The sequence below is a fragment of the Anser anser genome (genome assembly GCF_964211835.1).
Source record: "Anser anser genome assembly, chromosome: 29".
NCBI classification, from domain to species: Eukaryota; Metazoa; Chordata; class Aves; order Anseriformes; family Anatidae; genus Anser; species Anser anser.
Window position 1 is genome coordinate 2387962 of NC_139750.1, and position 7112 is coordinate 2395073.

Consider the following 7112-nt stretch of genomic DNA (forward strand, 5'->3'; position numbering starts at 1 on the left):
CGCTGGAGCGTGTCCAGAGAAGGTCAACAAAACTGGTGAGGGGTCTGGAGCACAAGTCCCATGAGGAGCAGCTGAGGGAGCTGGGATTGTTTAGTCTGGAGAAGAGGAGGCTCAGGGGAGACCTCACTGCACTCTACAACTTGCTGCAGGGAGGTTGTGATGAGGAGGGGGTCGGAGCCTTGGGAGATTTAAATTAGAAATCAGGAAAAACTTTTTCTCTCAAAGAGTGGTCAGGCACTGGAAAGGCCTGCCCAGGGAGGTGGTGGAGTCACCATCCCTGGCAGCGTTCAAGAAGCGCCTGGACCAGGTGTTACGAGATAAGATTTAGTAGCTTAGGGGGTAGTATTGGTGATAGGAGTATGGTTGGACTAGATGATCTTGTAGGTTCTTTCCAACTCTGTGTTTTTATGCTTCTATGACGCTGTGACTAATGGTAACAAGTAATGTGTTTGGGGTTTGACTTCAAGGTAGGAAATGAGGTTGGGGATTAGAGCAATGGATGCCTTTCAGGGTGAGAGAGAGCATTAAGGGTAGCACTAGATTTTCGCATTACTAGTTAGAAATATAGACATAACATGAATATTTTCCTAGTGAGTGTTGCAGAAGCAACAGCCTTATCTGAACCCCTCTCACCTCTTCCAAATCTTTCCTTACTGTTATCCAAGACCCTATTCTCTCGACCAGATTTCCCACCTTTATTCACCCAGCTTCCCCCTGGCCTCCCCAAATGTGTCACCCTCCTGGGGGCAGCTTTCTGATGGCCTTTATGACCTCAGAGGCTCTGCCTCCCTGCTGTTGGCCAGCCAGGGGCTGGGACAGAAGTGACCTCACAGCCAGCATCCACAGGGCTACAAGGAGCTGTTGTGCTCAGGAGGCCTCTTCCCAGCCCCCCCAGGAGCAGTGGGTGCAGGGGATGCCCTGCACAATCCCTCAGGTACTCTGCCTGCCAACCAGCTCATGCTTCAGAAGGACTCCTACATGTCCAGGCTCACGTTTCTTCATACAGCCTTTAGCAACTCCAGCGCATCCTGAAGGGAATGGCCACCTCTGTGCGAAAAAGTGAATGAAGCACTGAATGTGCATTTTAGAGAAATGTTGAGACCTTTGCAGAAAATTATAGTAAAGGCTGAAAAAGGGACTGTACCCTCAAAAGTAAATGACCTTAGGAAACTGTCTGTCCTGAAAGAATTGATGGCAACCCTTGGGAATGGCTTATGGAAGTGGGCTCACTCAGATTCAGCCCGCACCCTCTTACCCCAAAAACCCTGCAGCCCCCCAGGCCAGCCCCGCTCCGAGACACAGCACAGCACCACACTGCTGGCCCTGGGGCTCCTCAGGCAGCACCACTGCACCCACACACACAGTGCCCTGCTCTGCTCCCGGGACACCCCATGTCCCACACAGCCTTGCCCCAGCCCACCACGTCTGGGCTGGCCTGAGCAGCCATTCCTGCAGCCCCTGCCCATACTGCCCACAGCCCCCGAGCTGGTGGTGCTGCTCTGCAGAGTGAGGGGGCTGTGGTGCGTGGGGCCGTGGGGGCACTCTGCAGGGCCGTGCTGGTCAGACTGGGAAGGCAGAGCCAGCTGATGGGGGGCGCTGCCACTGACTGCCTCCCACACAAGTGGTTCTTTGGCTATGGAGGGTGCGCACAGATAGCCAGCCTTCTTCAGAGTCAGAGACTCATGGAATAGTCTGAGCTGGAAGGGACCCACAAGGGTCATCAAGTCCAACTAATTTCCAATGTCGGGAGCTGTTTTTCACTACATCCAGTCTATGAAATTTCACCAGAGGTATAATAACCAGTTCATCAGACTGTTTTCATCAGACTGCAGAGATCTCCTTTGCCTGTTCCCTCCCAGATTTAGCACCTTATCTCTGGGTGGCTCCACCTGGGACATGCCCGTGCTCTATGGGCTCCATGCACTACTGACTCCCTGGCACGCACTGTCCCTGCTGAACTCTTGACCTCTCCTGGAAGCTCCCACTTCCCTCCAGGCAGACGCCTGCCTGCCATCAGCCCTCTCGCATATTGTGGACATAGGCAGGTGAATTCACCATCACTGCGGGTGCTGGCCAAAAACAGGGAACAATCACAGGTGCACCCTGACAGAGCTGCTGTGCCAGGACCCTTCTCCTGCACACTGCCACGTGCCCCTGAAGCTCCACCACAGGTCTACTAGGAAGGATATCAGGCAACTGAGTCAATGCATTGTCCTTTCTTTTATTAAAATACACAGAAAGCCTGACCCACCATTTATACAAAGCCTTGGAGTCACATTAGACAGGTACATACAATGTAATAAGGTATGAACAATGACATTTATTTGTGGGAAACACTATGATAAGTAAGGCAAAGTAAAAAAAAAAAAAAAAAAAACATTTCTGGGTCTTTATAATGTTAACATTGAGAAGACGGGCAGTTTATTCCTTCTGAAAAACCTCCAGTCATCACTTTCCACACTACATCCTTGAGCTCCTGGTTCCTCATGCTGTAGATGAGAGGGTTCACTGCTGGAGGCATCACCGAGTACAGAACTGCCAGCAAAAGATTAAGGGAGGAGGAGGACATAGAAGGGGGCTTCAGGTATGCAAAAAAGGCAGTGCTGATGAATAGGAAGACCACGGCCAGGTGAGGGAGGCACGTGGAAAAGGCTTTGTGCTATCCCTGCTCAGAGGGGATCCTCAGCACAGCCCTGAAGATCTGCACGTAAGAAAGCACAAGGAAAACAAAACACCCAGATGCTAAACAGACACTAGCCACAATAAGCCCAACTTCTCTGAGGTAGGCATCTGAGCAGGAGAGCTTGAGGATCTGGGGAATTTCACAGAAGAACTGGTCCAGGGCATTGCCTTGGCAGAGGGGGAGGGAAAAGGTATTGGCAGTGTGCAGCACAGCATAGAGAAAATTACTGCCCCAGACAGCTGCTGCCATGTTGGCAAAAGTTCTGCTGGTCATTATTGTCCCGTAGTGCAGGGGTTTGCAGATGGCAATGTAGCGGTCATAAGCCATGATGGTGAGAAGAGAAAACTCTGCTGAGATGAAAAAGAAAAAGAGAAAGACTTGTGCAGCACATTCCAAGTAGGAGATGGCTGTGGTGTCCCAGAGGGAATTGGCCATGGCATTAGAGACAGTGGTGGTAATAGTGCCCAGGTCGAGGAGGGTGAGGTTGAGGAGGAAGAAGTACATGTGGGTGTGGAGGCGGTGGTCGCAGGCTACGGCTGTGAGGATGAGGCCATTGCCCAGGAGGGCAGCCAGGTAGATGCCCAGGAAGAGCCCGAAGTGCAGGAGCTGCAGCTCGCGTGTGTCTGTGAATGGCAGGAGGAGGAACCCTGTGGGGAAGCTGCTGTTGGACATTTGCTGCCTCGGGGCATGCAGACCTGCTGTAGGAGAAGAAAAAAGTGAGAAGTTCGGCAGACTTCTCTGAGCAAAACCCAGTCCTCCTTCAGAGATACTACTATTCCTTGTGTGGAATGAAGAATGAGTCACCTCATTCAACAACCCTCCCAAGTGAATGACAGTGTGCCTGACAGTGTAGAATGGAGTTTGGGCACATAGTTCACCAGCAGTCCAGTTCAGAACAGAAGCTTACACCCACCTGCACCCTAGACAAAGAGAGTAGGAGAACTACACACATGTGTAGAAATAAGAGAGAATACCACAATGCTCCAACCAGATGACAGAGGGAAAAGCAGACGGGCACGCAGTGAAGCCTACACTCTACCAAGCTTGCATGCTGCCTAGAGAAGTGACACTGCAGGGCAGGTACTCTTAGCCTCCTCGTTGTGTATCACCTTGGAAGACTCAGGCTCCTCTCCTCTTCTGGAGATCCAGCTGAGGAGGAGGTGGCTCATACCCTAAAGCCCCTGAAGGCAGAGGCTGTGCTGGGTGTCAGAGGAGAGCAGGGGGTTGCTGCAGGCCTGGCAGGGAGTGCCTGAATCCCCCCTCCCTTGGTGTTCCAGGCATCAGCTTCCCTGTCCCCACATCTCCTCCCTGCCATTGCTGACAGACCCTGTCCCACCTGCTGTGAACTCAGTTCTGCCATGCAGACATCTCCTGTCCCAGGACACTTTTCTGGGACATATTCCTGTGTTCAGTGGCTAACGAGCAGCTCTGAGCTGTCCTGAGAGCCCTTCAGGGCAGGAAAGTGAAAGAGAAGACTTAGGAGGAGGAGATTTAGGGCAGATAATCCCTGCTCTGGAGCTTGTCGTTCTCCTCTTCTCCAAAGAAACCATGAGAGTCCTCCTGAAAGATCTCAGAGGCTGTAGGATTTGCCAGCAAATCAGGAGATGGCACCAGGAACAACTGCTGTGTTGCCCTGCAGCCAGACACTTACCCTGTTCAGGGCTGGGAAGATTTCTCCCGCAGTGAGCTCTCAGCAGCCCCCCTCCACACTGCCTTTAACATCTCCCTCCCTTCTCTCAGCCGCCCTTGTCCCCTGCAGGCAGTGCCCCCAGCCCTGCTGTGCTGTGCAGAGGAGCTGCTCCTGGGCAGAGCTGTCTCTCTGCAGCGCTGCCCGCTTGCCAGGAGTTCCCCTTAGGCCCAGGAGCCCAGCCCAGCTCAGCAGCACAGGGAGCTCTTGACAAGGCCCTGGGTTTCCAGGGGAATCAACTTTGAAACAGACTGAAGTAATCATTTATATTCCTTCACTCCACTGGAGAGGGACCACTGCCCTTCCTCATTTCAGAAGAGGTATGATGTCCAAGGATCACCGTTCCAGGTCCTGGTTTTAGGCAGAACACACACCCAAGGATCTCCCTCCCCCTGCTGAGGGATTTCAGCTGAGTCAAACCAGGCATCTCATACTTGTTTGCAGTTCAGAGGCTAGAAGGGGGTTTAGCTACCTCTCCCATGCCTCACAGAAGCCCACAGGAGTTGGGATTCCTCTTGTCTTGCTTCAGGTGGGCACAAATCAGGCAGCTCTATGTCAGCTGTTTGTCTCAGCTCCCAGCACATTGAATGGAGACAGAGGCCAGGAGGGAGCTGTTCAGATGCAGACACCAGGTGACATTGGAAATGCCAGAGTGACATTTGAGTGACATTTGACGTGCCAAATTCCTCTGGGCCATAGAGATTTTACTATTGCATGTCCAATATAATATAACTGTAGCTATTGCTCAATAGCAAAGAAATAAAAGGCAAGCTATGACCTGGTTGCCATCACTGAATCATGTTGGGACCACTTCCATGACTGGAGTGCTGCAATTACTGGCTGTAGGCTCTTCAGAAGGGACAGGCCGCACAGAAGGGGTGGTGGTGTGGCTGTCTATATTAGAGAGTGTTTTGATGTTGTAGAACTCGAGTCTGGGAATGATAATGTTGAGTCCCTATGGGTTTAGGTCAGCGGGAAGGCCAAGAAGGAAGGCATCCTGGTGGGGATATCTTATAGACCTCCAAACCAGGATGGAGAGACAGATGAGGCGTTCTACAAGCAGTTGGCAGAAGTTGCACAATTGCCAGAACTTGTTCTCGTGGGGCACCTCAACTTCCCAGGTATCTGCTGGAAATACAGTACAGCTCAGAAGAAGCAGTCTAGGAGGTTTCTGGAGAGCGTGGAAGATAGCTTCCTCACAAAGCTGGTTACTGAACCTACCGGGACGGTGCCCAGCTAGACTTTTTGTTCACAAACAGGGAAGGACTGGTGGGAGATGTGGTGGTCGGGATCTGTCTTGGGCAGAGTGACCGTGAAATGGTAGAGTTCTCTATTCTTGGAGAAGTCAGGAGGGGGATCAGTAAAAGTGCTGTCTTGGACTTCCGGAGGGCAGACTTTGCATCGATCAGGACTCTGGTTAGCAGAGTCCCTTAAGAGGCAGTTCTGTAGGGCAGAGGAGTCCAGCAAGGCTGGGCATTCTTCAAGAAGGAAATCTTAATGGCTCAGGAGCAGTCTGTCCCCACGTGCCCAAAGATGACCCAGCGTGGATAATACATAAACACAAAAAGGAGGACTAAGGAGAATCTCCATCCTTGACTGGAGGCACAGGGAAACTTAGTGTCCAGAGATGAGGAGAAGGCTGAGGTGCTTAATGTCTTCTTTGCCTCAGTCTTTAGGAGAAAGAGCAGTTGTTCTCTGGCTACCCAGCCCCCTGAGCTGGTGGAAGGGGATGGGGAGCAGAATGTGGCCCTCATAATCCAAGAGGAAATGGTTGGCGACCTGCTAAAGCACTTAGATATACGCAAGTCAGTGGGGATGGATGGAATCCATCCGAGGGTACTGAGAGAAGTGGCGGAATAGCTGGCCAAGCCACTTTCCATCATTTATCGGCAGTCCTGGCTATCAGGGGAGGTCCCAGTCAACTGGCGGCTAGCAAACATGATGCCAATCTACAATGAGGGTTGGAGGGTGGACCTGGGAAACTATAGGCCTCTTAGTTTCACTTCAGTACCAGGGAAGCTCATGGAACAGGTTATCTAGTGTGTCATCAAGTGGCACTTGCAGGGCAACCACGCGATCAGGCCCAGTCAGCATGGGTTTATGAAAGGCAGGTCCTGCTTGACAAACCTATTCTTCTATGACAAAGTGACGCGCTTAGTGGATGAGGGAAAGGCTGTGGATGTGGTCTACCTTGACTTCAGTAAGGCTTTTGACACCGTTTCCCACAGCATTCTCCTGAAGAAATTGGCTGTTCTTGGCTTGGACTGGTGTACGCTTCGTTGGGTTAGAAACTGGCTGCGTAGCTGGGCCCAAAGTGTTGTTGTGAATGAAGGACTCCACTAGTGACCAGCAGTTGGAGGCCGGTCACAAGTGGAGTCCTCCAGGGCTCAGTTTTAGGGCCAGTTCTCTTTAATATCTTTATCGATGATCTGGATGAGGGGATCGAGTGCACCCTCAGTAAGTTTGAAGACGACCCCAGGTTAGGTGCATGTGTTGATCTGCTCGAAGGTAGGAAGGCTCTGCAGGAGGATCTGGATAGGCTGGACAAAAAGGGCTGAGGCCAACTGTATGAACTTCAACAAGGCCAAGTTCTGGGTCCTGCACTTGGGGCACAACAACCCCAAGCAGCGCTACAGGCTGGGAGATGAGTGGTTGGAAAGCTGCCTGGCAGAGAAGAACCTGGGAGTACTGGTTGATAGTTGGCTGAATATGAGCCAGCAGTGTGCTCAGGTGGCCAAGAAG

General features: G+C 51.9%; 1 pseudogene across 1 annotated transcript; it reads right to left on the reverse strand.

Moving 5' to 3' along the window:
* Positions 1-2383: 2383 nt before the first annotated feature.
* Positions 2384-3584, reverse strand: LOC310887847 (olfactory receptor 14C36-like; annotated as a pseudogene). Its single transcript has one exon. The product of its transcript is annotated as an olfactory receptor 14C36-like (transcript).
* Between the last annotated feature and the right edge of the window lie 3528 nt (positions 3585-7112).